This window comes from Haliotis rufescens, unplaced genomic scaffold, assembly GCF_023055435.1.
Source record: "Haliotis rufescens isolate VD_foot unplaced genomic scaffold, xgHalRufe1.0.p SCAF_6, whole genome shotgun sequence".
NCBI classification, from domain to species: Eukaryota; Metazoa; Mollusca; class Gastropoda; order Lepetellida; family Haliotidae; genus Haliotis; species Haliotis rufescens.
In genome coordinates, this window is record NW_025964334.1 from 59,625,443 (window position 1) to 59,642,647 (window position 17,205).

The 17,205-nt window shown below is 42.1% G+C and overlaps 1 protein-coding gene across 2 annotated transcripts in view; it reads left to right on the plus strand.

The window, feature by feature from the left end:
- LOC124122883 (AP-2 complex subunit alpha-2-like) overlaps positions 1-17,205 on the plus strand; it is a 79,571-nt gene that overhangs the window by 4,048 nt on the left and 58,318 nt on the right. The gene's annotated exons all lie outside the window — the stretch shown is intronic.

Below are 17,205 nucleotides of genomic sequence, written 5' to 3' on the forward strand. Positions count from 1 at the left end.
ATGAATTGTTATGAAATTAAGTTTAGATTTACCAAAACAGACTTGTTATTGTCAATCATGTCATTTGCTGAAGTTAGAAAGTAACTGTTCGTGTTATATCTTAAGTGTCCACAAAGTAATCCCTGCATATATGTGCCACCACTCACCAGTGGGCTAAAATGTGTTGTTTTCTTTCGATCCTTTTTTGGTGTGTTTGCTCAAAGTTACTTCTCCGATATTTGTTAATAACTGATCAAAATTTAGTTACTGGTTATCGATCTCTATGATCTGTAACAATAGCCAGCCCTAACTTTGTCACGTAAAACTGTACTTTGGCCATACTATTCCTACCTTATGACCGCCTACACATAATGAATGCGATTCATGGAACCTGTTGTTCAGCATGTTGGGTTCAGAGGTTCCATAATTTACAGTTGTGTCCTTTCAATTTCAATCCGTAATATGATCAAAACATGAGATGTCAGCAGTAGCACACAATCTCTGGGTATGTTTCATGGTTAAAGTCTACAATATGATGATCAAAGTTCATGTCTGCCATAAGATGATCAAAGTTCATGTCTGCCATAAGATGATCAAAGTTCATGTCTGCCATAAGATGATCAAAGTTCATGTCTACCATAAGGTGATCAAAGTTTATGTCTGCCATAAGGTGATCAAAGTTTATGTCTGCCATAAGGTGATCAAAGTTCATGTCTACCATAAGGTGATCAAAGTTTGTCTGCCATAAGGTGATCAAAGTTCATGTCTACCATAAGGTGATCAAAGTTCATGTAGACCGCCTCCGTGGTCCTGTGGTAGAGCGTCAGCCCGGAGAGCGGAAGGTCCAGGGTTCGATCCCGGGCAGCGTCATACAAAAAGACGTTAAAAGATTGTACTTGTTGTTACCCTGTCTGGCGCTCGGCATTAAGGGGCTAAAACAAGGACTGGTCGGCTCGGAGTCAGTATACTGTGTCTGAGTCGGGTATTCATGTTAAACTGCGGCATGGTATCTCAGTGAGCTAGCACTATAAATCGGCATCAGTCCGGACTAGTACAAGCAGCCACACATACACGTGCATGCAGGTCGCTATATAAGTGCAATAATCTTGGACGCGACGTTAAACCCCATTTCACCTCACCTCACCTCAAAGTTCATGTCTACGATAAGGTGATCAAAGTTCATGTCTACCATATGATGATCAAAGTTTATGTCTGCCATAAGATGATCAAAGTTCATGTCTACCATAAGGTGATCAAAGTTTATGTCTGCCATAAGATGATCAAAGTTCATGTCTACCATAGGGTGATCAAAGTTTATGTCTGCCATAAGATGATCAAAGTTCATGTCTACCATAAGGTGATCAAAGTTCATGTAGACCGCCTCCGTGGTCCTGTGGTAGAGCGTCAGCCCGGAGAGCGGAAGGTCCAGGGTTCGATCCCGGGCCGCGTCATACAAAAAGACGTTAAAAGATTGTACTTGTTGTTACCCTGTCTGGCGCTCGGCATTAAGGGGCTAAAACAAGGACTGGTCGGCTCGGAGTCAGTATACTGTGTCTGAGTCGGGTATTCATGTTAAACTGCGGCATGGTATCTCAGTGAGCTAGCACTATAAATCGGCATCAGTCCGGACTAGTACAAGCAGCCACACACACACATACACGTGCATGCACGTCGCTATATAAGTGCAATAATCTTGGACGCGACGTTAAACCCCATTTCACCTCACCTCACCTCAAAGTTCATGTCTACCATAAGGTGATCAAAGTTCATGTCTACCATATGATGATCAAAGTTTATGTCTGCCATAAGATGATCAAAGTTCATGTCTACCATAAGGTGATCAAAGTTTATGTCTGCCATAAGATGATCAAAGTTCATGTCTTCCATAAGGGGATCAAAGTTCATGTCTACCATATGATGATCAAAGTTCATGTCTACCATAAGATGATCAAAGTTCATGTCTACCATAAGGTGATCAAAGTTCATGTCTACCATAAGATTATCAAAGTTCATGTCTACCATAAGATGATCAAAGTTCATGTCTACCATAAGATGATCAAAGTTCATGTCTACCATAAGGTGATCAAAGTTCATGTCTACCATAAGGTGATCAAAGTTCATGTCTACCATAAGATGATCAAAGTTCATGTCTACCATAAGGTGATCAAAGTTCATGTCTACCATAAGATGATCAAAGTTCATGTCTACCATAAGATGATCAAAGTTCATGTCTACCATATGATGATCAAAGTTCATGTCTACCATAAGATGATCAAAGTTCATGTCTACCATAAGATGATCAAAGTTCATGTCTACCATATGATGATCAAAGTTCATGTCTACCATAAGGTGATAAGTTCAAACCCCCATCCAGGATGCTTGCCAAGGGAGATAACTTGTAACCTTGAGCCACCTGAACAAGCTATCTGAAAGTGGATTATTGCAAGGTAATTTTTCCCTGTCTGCCCCCTCTCTTGCATCATCAGTAAACATGCGACGGAGCCAACTGCCCAAGGGACTACTTTGGCCGCTGACATTCTATTATTGTTATACTTCAGGTGTTAGGCTGGAAATATGTTAAAAGCGGGCAGTGTTTGTCATGAAATTTGAACAAGTGTGGACGGGGGCTTTTTCAGCATAAACATATGGGGTCATTTTCAAAACTTGTGAAGTCACACTCTGAGAGATAATATGAAACTTAAAACCCGATTCGTAGGCTATTAAGGTGCTCCACTATTAGTTGTAGCAGTATCATGAGGGATACTTGTAGTTTTGTTCATCCAGGAAGGCACGGGTGGCCCAGTCGTCTAAGGCCCCACGGTTCGCTGTGCAGAGTTGGGTCCCCAGCAGTGGAAACTAACAGTTTTCATCCACTAGTCATTATAATGATAACATATAGCAAAACCCTTAAAAGGGGCCAATTTCTATTAGTCCTTATGATACCTTAACTATTGGGCAGTTTGGCAAGGACTATAGGACTAGTACCAATTTCTAACGCTGATCCCTTGGTCACACCAGGAACCTATGATTGTGTGTTCGAATACCGGTTCGCCCCAATTATGTTTCTAGGTTTGTCAGCACCATACCCGTGCTCGTGGGTTTACTTCAGGTTTTTCTCCCACATTAAGCTGACACGCTTACACTCACTTATTCATCCAGCATCAGAATTTATACGAGCAGGAGGCGAGTGGCATAAAACCTAACTAGGGTGGCCTAAGACCATGCACCCCTCGTGATACTGCTACAACAGTGACAGAAATTGGCACTTGTCCTGTAGCCTTTGCCAAACTGCTCAATAGTTAAGGTGTCATAAGGACCAGTAGAAATTTGCCATTTTTAAGGGGTTTGCTATATGTTATCATTATAAGGACGAGTGGACTAAAATGTTAGTTTCTACTGCTGTACAAAAAATTTGTCTTACCAATATATTTTGATATGAAGTTATAGAATTAAAACATTCAAAATTGATAGAAAACAGCTGATGGTTGAGCTGAGGTTAACTTTGTGCTATGGCCCCTGGACTTTCATTGACTTGGAAAAAGCGTGCAGCATTTTGCTTCGAGGCAGGGTGTAAGGGATTTATTCTCCCACTCAGACAGGCGGGATTCATAGTTGTTTATCAAGATCACGTTGACCAATCAGATCTCATCATACTGACATGGTGATGTGATAAAAGGTTTTACATGGCTTCTTCCTCAATGTTTAGATTGCAGCACCAATTTTGTATGTTTGTCTCCTCAGCATGTGCACTGGACTCATTCTAAAATTAGAATTTAGCCCTTGTCATTGTATTACATTTCCCATGATTTATACAAGTATTTGTTTCTGAAGTAGATGCAACCATTTGTTGTCACAAAGTCAGGTTCCTTGAAATTTTCATCCTTTCTTGGTCTTCCCTCCCAAGTGTAACGCATTTTGGGTATACTATCACTAAAGATACTTCTGGTCGGCAGTTCTGCATCAGGGTCAATTGAAAGCAGAAACATTGTTGGTATATCAGAAGATAGTTGTTTTAAAATTGATCTATCTCTGAACTCTCTTCAGCTGTCTGATCCTGGATATTCCTGTGGGGCCATGGATTATTAGTTGTAGTGAAGAACCTATGAACTTCGTCCATATTTCTACTATATTTGCAAAAATGTGTAAGCTCAATTCTGATTGGACCATTTGTGACTATGAAAGCTCTGATAGTAAAGTGACTGTGCTCATGGGTCTAACTGTCTTAAGCCTGGTATCCCTTTTAGACATTTTAGGACATTCAGATCATGTCCATGACAAAACATGTTAAATCAATATCATGCTGATCAGCCTCTTTTTGTTTGGAAATTTTAAGATTCCTTGAAACATGTTGGAGAATTGGTGTGTGGCTTATTGGCCACTGATGGCCTTGTATTTTGGAAACATCTGCACAACATGGCACAAGGCGTTATGAGCAGCCTGCAACTTTAGCCACTAGTCCAAAGCCCGAGTCCAGTAAACTTCTGTTTGGTCAACTTTGTTCATCTGATAATCTCTATTGATAAGACTGACAATTATGATGCAGTCAGTTTGACTAATGGTATAGGGATAAGGAAGGAAAGTATAATCCATGCTCCTATACCCAGCCCTTCATGGCCTAATCCATGCTGCTATACCCAGCCCCTCATGGCCTAATCCATGCTGCTATACCCAGCCCCTCATGGCCTAATCCATGCTGCTATACCCAGCCCCTCATGGCCTAATCCATGCTGCTATACCCAGCCCCTCATGGCCTAATCCATGCTGCTATACCAGCCCCTTGTGGTCTAATCCATGCTGCTATACCAGCCACTCGTCTAATCCATGCTGCTATAGCAGCCCCTCGCGGTCTAATCCATGCTGCTATAGCAGCCCCTCGCGGTCTAATCCATGCTGCTATACCAGCCCCTTGTGGTCTAATCCATGCTGCTATACCAGCCCCTCATGGTCTAATCCATGCTGCTATACCCCACCCCTCATGGTCTAATCCATGCTGCTATACCAGCCCCTCATGGCCTTAGCCATGCTGCTATACTGGCCCCTCATGGTCTAATCCATGCTGCTATACCCCACCCCTCATGGTCTAATCCATGCTGCTATACCAGCCCCTCATGGTCTAATCCACGCTGCTATACCAGCCCCTCATGGTCTAATCCATGCTGCTATACCCCACCCCTCATGGCCTAATCCATGCTGCTATACCAGCCCCTCATGGCCTTAGCCATGCTGCTATACTGGCCCCTCATGGTCTAATCAATGCTGCTATACCAGCCCCTCATGGCCTTAGCAACGCTCCTATGCCAGCCCCATCATGGCCTAATCCATACTGCTATACCAGCCACTCATGGTCTAATCCATGCTGCTATACCAGCCCCTCATGGCCTTAGCCATGCTGCTATACTGGCCCTCATGGTCTAATCCATGCTGCTATACCAGCCCCTCATGGCCTTAGCAACGCTCCTATACTGGCCCTCATGGTCTAATCCATGCTGCTATACTGGCCCTCATGGTCTGATCCATGCTGCTATACCAGCCCCTCATGGCCTTAGCAACGCTCCTATGCCAGCCTCTCATGGCCTAATCCATGTTGCTATACCAGCCCCTCATGGCCTAATCCATGCTGCTATACCTAGCCCCTCATGGCCTAATCCATGCTGCTATACCAGCCCCTCATGGCCTTAGCCATGCTCCTTTACCAGCCCTCATGGTCTAATCCATGCTGCTATACCAGCCCCTCATGGCCTTAGCCATGCTCCTTTACCAGCCCCTCATGGTCTAATCCATGCTGCTATACCAGCCCCTCATGGCCTTAGCCATGCTGCTATACTGGCCCTCATGGTCTAATACATGATGCTATACCAGCCCCTCATGGCCTTAGCAACGCTCCTATGCCAGCCTCTCATGGCCTAATCCATGTTGCTATACCAGCCCCTCATGGTCTAATCCATGCTGCTATACCAGCCCCATCATGGCCTAATCCAGCCCCATCATGGCCTAATCCAGCCCCATCATGGCCTAATCCATACTGCTATACCAGCCCCACATGGTCTAATCCATGCTGCTATACCAGCCCCTCATGGCCTTAGCCATGCTCCTATACCAGCTCCTCATGGTCTAATCCATGCTGCTGTACCAGCCCCTCATGGCCTAATCCATACTGCTATACCAGCCCCACATGGTCTAATCCATGCTGCTATACCAGCCCCTCATGGCCTTAGCCATGCTCCTATACCAGCTCCTCATGGTCTAATCCATGCTGCTGTACCAGCCCCTCATGGCCTAATCCATGCTGCTATACCCCATCCCTCATGGCCTAATCCATGCTGCTATACCCCGTCCCTCATGGCCTAATCCATGCTGCTATACCCCGTCCCTCATGGCCTAATCCATGCTGCTATACCCCGTCCCTCATGGTCTAATCCATACTGCTATACCCAGCCCCTCATGGTCTAATCCATACTGCTATACCCAGCCCCTCATGGTCTAATCCATGCTGCTATACCCCGTCCCTCATGGTCTAATCCATGCTGCTATACCCCGTCCCTCATGGTCTAATCCATGCTGCTATACCCCGTCCCTCATGGTCTAATCCATGCTCCTATACCAGCCTCTCATGGCCTAATCCATGTTGCTATACCAGCCCCTCATGGTCTAATCCATGCTCCTATACCCAGCCACTCACCATAATCACTGCCCTAATTCATGTTGTTAGACTTGAGGTGCCCCAAGACCCTCATGGACCCAACCTGTGCTGACTGCCTCCGTGGTCTAGTGGCTGAGCATCCGCCCGGAGAGCAGAAGGTCCGGGGTTCGATCCCTGGCCGCATCATACCAAAAGACGTTAAAAGATGGTACTTGTTGTTACCCTGTATGGCGCTCGGCATTAAGGGGCTCAAACAAGGACTGGTCGGCTCGGAGTCAGTATACTGTGTCTTAGTGGGGTATTCATGTTAAACTGCGACATGGTATCTCACTGGGCTAGCACTATAAATCGGCATCAGTCCGGACTAGTACAAGCAGCCACACACACACACACGTGCATGCACGTCGCTATATAAGTGCAATAATCTTGGACGCGATGTTAAACCCAATTTCACCTCACCTCACCAACCTGTGCTGCAGCATGTGAATGACTTTTATTGCCAAGGTGCCCCCATCGCTACTTTACGCCCCTTGTATTGCTATCCATCACCTTGCTTTGGGCTCCACTGGAGTCACCGGTAACCAATGATGGTGTGTATGTATTTGTAATACGAGTGTTGTCACCTGGGAAATACAGCCTTGTTAATCTGTGCCTTTGATATGTGTGTATGATGGCATGAACGAGCAAACACTTACTCCTGTTGTTCAGGTTGAGTTTGAATTGTTGAACACCTTATAATACTGAGGTCGTTAAACACCTTATTCTACTGAGGTCGTTGAACACCTTATAATACTGAGGTCGTTAAACACCTTATAATACTGAGGTCGTTAAACACCTTATAATACTGAGGTCGTTAAACACCTTATAATACTGAAGTTGTTAAACACCTTATTATACTGAGGTCGTTTAACACCCTATAATACTGAGGTTGTTAAACACCTTATAAAACTGAGGTTGTTAAACACCTTATAATGATGAGGTCGTTAAACACCTTGGAATTACGTTGTAGTTCAATGCAGATTAAGGCTGGGAAAACTTTGGACTTAAGGAAATAATACAGGCCACTCACTCACTCACTCACTCACTCACTCACTCACTCACTCACTTTGGACTTAAGAAAATAATACAGGCCACTCACTCACTCACTCACTCACTCTCAAGCCTACACTACTATATGTCCATATTGTCGCTCACAACACCAGCAGATCCGATACCAGCGCTGCTATTGCAGACAGGTAAGATGCATTCAGAACCTGTTCCAGGGACCTCTCAGCTCCTTTTGAACATTTTCTCAAGGTTATGGTCAAGGTGACACCAAGGTCAAGTCTTTTGCCAGCATGTTCATGAGGAACCAGAAGTAAACTGGTGACATATTCCTGACATATTGCCATATTCACACCAGCCTTGTGACGTGTCAGAATTTCAATAATCTTGTTATGGCTCATTACCCAGTTGTCACTGGTTGTTATGATCAATAACAAGCGTCATGTGGCCTGATTCCAGGCACCTGCCCAGTGACAACACTTTCATATTACGCTGATTAAAAGCTGGCTACATACAAGTCAGTGCAGGATTCAGGAGAAAAGTCAAGTTAGGTGGTGATGATCACAGAGACCGATGTCTCCGCGTGGTCCTTCCCCTCATCTTGGTGCCTCTCACTGAGGGCCATACACATGTGATTAGGCGTCCTCAGCCTCCTTTAATTGGATATAAAGTGAGTGGGAGACAAGCAAGCCAGCAGGCTCTGTCACTGTGACATAACTACCAAGTATTGATTCCTCGGCGTCCTCTCAGCCTTGAGGTTCAGTAGGCTCCCACTCCACAACTATCTCTACCTCCACCGTGTAGAATGAATGGTTTGTTTTGTCAGTATGCCACTGACTTACCAGGAGATTGACCAAATCAAATAATTCTTTACCCCTTAGCTTAAATAGTGTTTTAACTTCATTGACTAAGAATATGGAACTCTTATGTTTGTGTTGTAATGTGAATCAAGTCGCACACAGTCACTTCTCTGTGTTGTAATGTGAATCAAGTCACACACACAGTCACTTGTCTGTGTTGTAATGTGAATCAAGTCTCACAATACACAGTCACTTGTCTGTGTTGTAATGTGAATCAAGTCTCACAATACACAGTCACTTCTCCATGTTCTCTGTGTTGTAATGTGAATCAAGTCTCAAATACCAGTGTTGGCTGAAGAGCGCGTTTTTGCGTCTTGGACGCACAAAAATGAGTTTGAACGCACCTGCGTAACATGTGTGGGTCTCGTGGACGCAGTGGCTGGGGCGTTATTAATTTCATATCGAATTGACACTGTTATCGTAAATCAAAGACGTACGTCTTTGCGTAAAGGTATTTGTTGCCAAACAAGACCGGGAAGCATGTTGATTAACACTTCCGTTTGCTAAACCAAACCAGTTTCATTATTCTCTCCCTGTTTATGACAAATACCCAAACCGGTTTCTTGACCTATATCTATTTTCGGTTTTGCATGTATTAATGTTTGGTATGGTCCGTAGCTTTGCTTCAGCCAATCAGGTGCCGCATATTAAGCAGGTCGGGTATAGTCGTAATTCATTTAGCTTGATTGGTCGAAAATTTCCCGACCTTGTGTCAAACTAAAAATAGCCCGGCACATGAAGGGTATTCTTCAGAACGTGTTAACAGTGACCCGCGAAATCGAGCGACCGTGTAGGATGGTACGCTATGTTATCGCAGTAGATTGAAATGGGGCACGCTTATAACCTTATTAAATATGTGATTCAAATATTTTTTGTTCATTGGATTGATCGATGCTGATTTTCTTTACCGAGTTTGGTAAACAAAGTTCCTGTGTGGGTTATATGGTTTACATCACGTCCTGTTTTGTATTTTACATACGACCGAGGTTTGATCAAGGGACTTCGTTTAAACAAATGGGTTCTTTTTCGTATCAATTTCGAATGGAGGTAGGGGTAATTCCACTTCAAAAACATCCCAGAAACTATCATAAAGAAGTTAACGTGTGTACAAGTAGCCGTGACATACCGCAACGAGTCCTGTATTCAATCATGCAATGAAATATATCGTGCTTAGATTTGCATAAGTAAACAGTCGACAGTTTGTGTGGATTTCGAGATTTATCGATACCGCCATACTGTATATGATAAAGAATAAATGCGGACACTTGAATGTAAGCATTGTTTTTATTTAGCGGACTCTGAATATTTAGTTATTCTACAACAGACTTATCAAGCTGATTATAATTCAATCTCTTGTGGGTTATATTAAGAATTGCAAAACACATTTTGACAGAACCGTTATTAGTGTAAATGACATGTTTTAACATTTATAGCACCTGAAACATGTTCATTGTTGACTAGATTTATGAAGGAAATGCTGGATCCTGAACATACTCTTACTTAAAAAAACTGTTTGATATCCCAATTATGTTATGACTCATTGATCATTGTCACAGTTACGACATGAACTCACTACTCAGTACAGTAGCATCAGAACAGCCATTGAACTTGACTGAATCCATAAACTTCAAATCATTGGAAGATCTAGATATAAACATTAACAAATGTCTGCCCCTATGACCCCTTACCAATGGCTGATCACCCGTGTACTGCCTTTTCATTTACAAAGTTAGATATTAACATGGATAGTTTTGTGTTAAAATATTCATTAGTATCAAATTTCCATTTTAAGAAATTGTTTGTCCCTTAATGTAAACCTCTTGGTCATGAGAGCAGGATGTGTCCTGATGTGAACCTTTCTCTCACTTTGCCTGTTTGTTGATATTTTGCAGTTGCGAAAAGATGTCTGATTTTTCACAACCACTGTATTCTGTTGTTTATGTTATATTATGATGCTACAAATTGGACCCCTCCATTTTTGTTTGGGACCCCTAATTTTATGCTGAAGGGGTCCAACTGACCCCAAGAAACTTTAAGCCAGAGCAGACACTGTAATACACAGTCACTTCTCTGTGTTGTAATGTGAATCAAGTCTCACAATACACAGTCACTTGTCTGTGTTGTAATGTGAATCAAGTCTCACAATACACAGTCACATCTCTGTGTTGTAATGTGAATCAAGTCTCACAATACACAGTCACTTGTCTGTGTTGTAATGTGAATCATGTCTCTGTGTTGTATTGTGAATCATGTCTCACAATACACAGTCACTTCTCTGTGTTGTAATGTGAATCAAGTCTCACAATACTTAGTCACTTGTCTGTGTTGTAATGTGAATCATGTCTCACAATACTCAGTCACTTGTCTGTGTTGTAATGTGAATCAAGTCTCACAATACTCAGTCACTTGGCTCTGTATACATGGAGGGGACATTGGTGGCCCTGTCATCTTAGGCACTGCAATTTGCTGTGCAGAGTTGCGTCTAGAACCCCAGAACCCCTATGATTGTGTGTTTGAATCCCGGTTGGCCCTGATGATGTTTCTAGGTTTGTTGGCACCATGCCCTTGCTCATGGGTTTCACCAAAGTGGTCAACATCTGAGACCTGCATCATTCGGGCTTTCCTCCCACATCAAGCTAACATACTGTGATATAACTGGAATACTGTTCAAAGTGGCGTTATACCCAACTCACTCACTCACTCACTCTGTGTGTGTGGTGTTGTGATGTGAATCAAGTGTCATGTTCCTTCATTGTATGAATGAACTGTCTTGTTATTATGGTACAAGTTGTGAATATCATTTTTTAAGTCGTTCCGTGAAGATTCAGGTCAGCAGCCAGTCGTAAGAGGCGACTAACGGGATCGGTGGTCAGCAGGGTTAGAAACTAACAGTTTTTGTCCACTAGTCCTTACAATGATAACATATAGCAAAACCCTTAAAATCGGCCAATTTCTACTAGTCCTTAGGATACCTTTAACTATTTGGCAGTTTGGTAAGGACTACAGGACCAGTGCCAATTTCAAACGCTGGGTCAGGCTCCTTTACTTGGTTGATGCATGTCATCGTATCACAATTGAGTACATTGATGCTCATGATATCAATCACTTGATTGTCTTGTCCAGATTTTATTATTTACAGACCGCCGTCATATAGCTGGAATATTGCTGTCTGTGGCATTAAACATGTTAAACAACAAAGAAGCAAAAACAAACCATTGTTCCACGTGCCTCTGTCAAAATATTTCTGAAATGTGTCCTACAGAAGAGTAAAACCGATCTGCATGAATATTGGCATATTTTCTCCATGAGACCAGTCACTGAATGAATACATGCCCGGTCTCTGGCATAAGCCTGCTTGATTAATATATCATACTTGTCACTGATTGACAGGTCCTCACAACTGAGGCTGATGTCAATATTTAGAGCAAAGCCAATTGATTCAGCTGTTGTTATGTTAGCCACTGTCGGTGTTGAACACCGCAAGGCTGGATGCAGAGATTTGTGGTAGAACCAGACAACAAATATAAATAAATAAATAAATAAATAAATAAATAAATAAATAAATAAATAAATAAATAAATAAATAAATAAATAAATAAATAAATAAATAAATATTCAGGTCTAACGACAAAAGGTTTTATATGTTTTAGCTAACTTTAAATAAATAAATAAATAAATAAATAAATATTCATGTCTCACGACAAAAGGTTTTATATGTTTTAGCTAACTTTAAATAAATAAATAAATAAATAAATAAATATTCAGGTCTCACGACAAAAGGTTTTATATGTTTTAGCTAACTTTAAATAAATAAATAAATAAATAAATAAATAAATAAATAAATAAATATTAAGGTCTCACGACAAAAGGTTTTATATGTTTTAGCTAACTTTAAATAAATAAATAAATAAATACAGTTTATTAGTGTATCAAGTAATTTAATTTTCATAGTGTTTGCAAGTAGTTATGACTATCAATGGATAAATCAGATAAATTGTAAGAACTGAATATTTTGGGGTGCTGTTTAGACACTAAAGCCCAGTGCCCCCAAGCTACCTGCCCCCAAGCTACCTGGCCCCCTTTTAGTTTTACAGGTATATCCAACTGGGAATGTTTATTGAAAAATTGTATATTGCAAGTGACTCGTTACAAGACTGTGAACTCAGCTATCAAGCAGTTTGATAGGCGAATTGAAATGTTTGTTTAAAATTATGTTTGATTATTTTTATTCTTATTTTCTTAAATTCAGAGGTACTTTATCATCGTATTTTGAGATTGCATTCAATGCAATAATAAGCATTAAAACCTCTTCCTCTGTATTGGTCCTGTTACCAGTCAGATATAGGTTACCTCCTGTAGCCCTCAAACTTGTTACTGCATGAATTGGAAACCTAAGACATCCTGGTTTTGAATAGGTCTTCAGTAACCAACCCATGCTTGTCATAAGAGGCGACTTTGCTTGTATTAATAGGCGACTAACAGGTTCGGGTGGTCAGGCTCGCTGAATTGGTTGATGCATGTCATCGTATCCCAATTATGTAGATTGATGCTCATGATATCAATCACTGGATTAACTGGTCCTGACGCGATTACTTACAGACCGTCATCATATAGCTGGAATATTGCTGAGTGCGGCGTTAAACAGTAAACAAACAAACAAACTGAACATAGATTTGGAAAATTGATAATAACAATTTTGTGAATTTTGACTGCAGACTTGGAAACGGATTATATATCCATTGAACTCCCCACACGGCAAAATAAAGGATATTTTGTTTCCAAAGGAATAGGATTGGGTGTAACTTAGAACTTTGAGGAGTGTTGAGTATCCACTTCCACCATGTCCAGGCAGACATCTCGTGGCCTACAGAAAGTGACTTGGTGGGTGTTCAAGTAATTGTCTCATCGAGGCCTCTAGTTGATTAGTTGATTGGTAAACACTGTTAGACATGAAACATAACACGGGCCAATGCTGTAGCTAAAGATTAGTTTGCAGGGAAGTATTCTCATGTGACCAATGGCTGACCAGAAAACTTTGTACAGCCACGGACTTAAATAATATTTGGATTTGTGGTACATGTACAACCAAGAGTACAGACAAAGTAAACTACGGTTATGACGAACTGAAAGGGGCCACTAATTTTAGTTTGTTATAGCTGTAGTTCGTTCCAAGCATGTATACAGCATGTATACAGCCAGGACCAAAACAAATGTTTGTGATGTCCATGTTTGTCGTAAGTGTGTTTGTTATAGATGTAGTTTACTGTATCCAGCTGATAGTCCGAGAAGATGCTCGTGTGTGATATTGTCTTCAACAGACAAGTGACAGACAAACTTCATCTTTCAAACGGGGCGGTCGGGTAGCCTAGTGATTAAAGCGTTTGCTCGTCACGCCGAAGACCCGGGCTCGATTCCCGACATGGGTACAGTGTGTGAAGCCCATTTCTGGTGTCCCCCGCCGCGATATTCCTGGAATATTGCTGGAATATTGCTAAAAGCGGCGTAAAACCATACTCATTCACTCATCTTTCAAACTGGAAAATGTGGGGAAATTTCCCTTTCTGAAGAATGTTAATATTTTGTGGAACAAAAGTAAATCTGTTTAATAATTCACTCAATGATTTGTATTGTGTATTTTATTGTAACCATGGTAACATCTCATTTTGTCTCCAAAGCTGTTTGCTTTCAAAGCTGCAACTGTCTTTTGCCAAGTTGTGGCATCATGTTCTGCAGGTATGTGTGTTCTCACTCGTGTTCACTTGGCTTGATCATGTTCATGTATAATTTATGATAATTATCTTGGATGCAAATTGGGTGTTGTTTACATGGATGTGAGTTGAGGCTTTTCATTAAGCCAAGTTGGATTTAGGCTTGAGATTGTTGTGTAGTGACAATGTAATGAAGGTATCCAGGTACTAGTATCTGCTCAAATGCGGTTATATTTGTTCCCCAACCAGTGGATCCGTTTGCATCCAAATTATCATTCTCAACTCCCTGGGGAGTATACAACCCAAGCTGCCTGTGGGCACTAGAAGTGTTTCACATCCACCTCACATGTCGGGTACCCATTCCCTGCTGGGGAAACAGAGGCATTTGATCTGTCACTTGCCCAGGGTGACACCACAAGTTTTGACACTTCACTGTGTTTACTTCAGATTTCCAGAGGTCGGTCAAAGTGAAAATACAAATGAAGTTATTATGTCAATCATATATTTATTATTTATTTACACAAAAGTCATTCTGCCGTGAACTTAAAACTGCAGCTGGTTTCTTGAATCACTGATGGTGATGTAGACATGGATGTATATCTATGTTACATTTTTTATTGTATAAGGGGGCCTTTATTACTGGCATAATAGAAATAAATATTTTTATGTTTAATTTATTACTTAGACCAGCTGCTTTCAGTAGGGACGGCAGCCCTTGAAAATAAAAAATAAATGTGTGCCCTGAAGGTTCTATGACTCTGGTATTGATTAAACTGAAACTTTCTCACAGCACTTCCTTCCCCTAAATCCCCTCACCCACTAAGTGCCCCACTCACTGGGATATCAGGTAGATGATCTGAACAAGCTCCGTCTCCTACATAACTTGTGTGTTCAACCATCGCTTACGTGGTCAACAGTCACTTTCCGCTCAATCAAAATCTCATTACACTACAGCTTGCATGAAATCAAATTGGTCCAGGTTTTGTAACATCTATGTATGTTTTTCCAGTAATTGCCAGTCCTCGGCTGTTTCTGCTTTGATATTGATTTATCTGTCATTCTCCTTCCGCGCCCAATCAAGCAGCAACTCAATATGGGAGCCATTTTCTTTACCGCCTAACTCAACCCTCTGCCTAACCCAACCCTCTGCCCAACTCAACCCTCTGCCCAACTCAACCCTCTGCCCAACTCAACCCTCTGCCCAACCCAACTGTGCCCAACCCAACCCTCTGCCCAACTCAACCCTCTGACCAACTCAGCCCTCTGCCCAACTCAACCCTCTGCCCAACTCAACCCTCTGCCCAACTCAACCCTCTGCCCAACTCAACCCTCTGACCAACTCAACTGTGCCCAACCCAACCCTCTGCCCAACTCAACCCTCTGCCCAACTCAACCCTCTGCCCAACTCAACCCTCTGCCCAACTCAACTGTGCCCAACTCAACCCTCTGCCCAACTCAACCCTCTGCCCAACTCAACCCTCTGCCCAACTCAACCCTCTGCCCAACCCAACCCTCTGCCAAACTCAACCATCTGCCAAACTCATCCCTCTGCCCAACTCAACCATCTGCCAAACTCATCCCTCTGCCAAACTCAACCCTCTGCCCAACTCAACCCTCTGCCCAACTCAACCCTCTGCCCAACTCAACCCTCTGACCAACTCAACTGTGCCCAACCCAACCCTCTGCCCAACTCAACCCTCTGCCCAACTCAACCCTCTGCCCAACTCAACCCTCTGACCAACTCAACTGTGCCCAACTCAACCCTCTGCCAAACTCAACCCTCTGCCCAACTCAACTCTCTGCCCAACCCAACCCTCTGCCCAACCCAACCTTCTGCCCAACTCAACCCTCTGCCCAACTCAACTCTGTGCCCAACTCAACCCTCTGCCCAACTCAACCCTTTGCCCAACTCAACCCTCTGCCCAGTTGGTGTGCATGGATGGTATATTGACTGACCAGCTGAGGTATGTAGAGCGTATATCTAGTGACCATCTGATGTATATTGATTGTATTTGAGGACCAGCATGTGTACCAGATTTTCTTGAGTTGTTCACACTTTGTTTTGGAAAGCACAGCTGTGTGGAGGTGTGTGTGTAATACATGCCATGATAATGAGTAGTGAGGATTTTCACCATGCAAAGACATTAATTACCATGAGCATGTACCACTGGAAGTACCATGTCAACACATCCGTACTGAAGTACGCAATTACTCATGTAATTGTACACTATCTGGTTATAAAAAATGACTGAAGGGATTAGGGCTGGTTATCGATATGGATTACTCAGATCGATTATCGGTAGTCACATATCGATCAATAATCGATAAATATCAAAGAATTCTATTTTGGTAAAATGACATTACAGAAAAATGGCAATTCACTTCTCCGGAGTGTTTCAACAATACGCACGTTACATCGCATTTTTAGCGATGAACAATCTGAGTTTAAGATTCATGTCGTCAAAGACAATTATTAATTGTATAAAGTGAGATTACCGTATTTTCTTGAGTATTCCTTTTAATATTGTTTTTATTAATTTCGGCGAAATCGTGTGTGAAGCGATCGGAAGATCGCACAACTCACCGTTATTAACAGCAACCACGGTCAGAATACCGCTATTGACGTCTTGAAACGAAATTTAGTTGACAGAGAATGGATACACATATCATAAATGACATACTTTGACTCGTTAAAAGTCATTTGTTTTTGTTTGACGATTCTATGTCAACATGAAATTCTCGCGATCACGCGATCACGTGCGCGTGAGCCTTGACGGTGACTGGTCAGACTGGGTCCATGTAAAAAATAATACCCGGGAACAGCGATCAGCTGCTTCGCTTAGGGTTATTAACTATTTTAAATATGTTTAGTAAAGGCTGCATATAATTAAGAAAATAATGGAATATATTATTCTTGATAAAAAAATAGTTTCATATACAATTTTTGCCGATCCTTGCATTAAAAATCCTATTA